This window comes from Elephantulus edwardii, unplaced genomic scaffold (assembly GCF_000299155.1).
Source record: "Elephantulus edwardii isolate Elephantulus edwardi_28Jun2011 unplaced genomic scaffold, EleEdw1.0 scaffold00120, whole genome shotgun sequence".
NCBI classification, from domain to species: Eukaryota; Metazoa; Chordata; class Mammalia; order Macroscelidea; family Macroscelididae; genus Elephantulus; species Elephantulus edwardii.
This window is the reverse complement of record NW_006399870.1, coordinates 6,096,165-6,096,802: the sequence shown is the minus strand read 5'-3', so window position 1 is coordinate 6,096,802 and position 638 is coordinate 6,096,165.

The following is a 638-nucleotide window of genomic DNA, read 5'->3' as shown; positions in this document are numbered from 1 at the left end:
CTTCTGTATCTGCCAATTCCTTTCTATACAATGACTCAGTATATTCCTTCCATCTTCTTTTGATACCTCCTGGATCATTTAACATTCTGCCTAGATCATCCTTGATTGTAGCAACTCGAGGTTTGAATTTGTTCTTCAGTTCCTTGAGCTTAAGAAATGATGAACGAGTTCAGCCCTTTTAATTTTCTGACTCTGGCTCCTCCCACATTTCATTGTCATATTTTGCTTTGTCATCCTGTGCTGCCTTTTGGAATCTTCTGTTCAGCTCTTTAGTGTCTTGAATCCGTCCTTGTGCTTTGGCTTCTCTACGTTCCAGTGCAATCTTCAGAGGTTCTTCTGACATCCATTTTGATCTTTTCTTCCTCTTCTGTCTTTGTAATGACTGTTTGCAGTCTTCCTGGATGATACATATAACATCCTCCCACAACTCATCTGGTCTTCATTCATTAGTGTTCAAGGCTTCAAACCTGTTTCTGAGATGATTCTGAAATTCAACTGAGATGAAATGAAAGTCCTATTTTGGCTCCTGTGGATTCGGTTTAGTTTTCCTCAGCTTCAGCTTGAAGTTGCATATGAGTAGTTGGTGGTCTGTTCCACAATCAGCTCCTGGCCTAGTTTTCACAGCTGATATTGAGCTT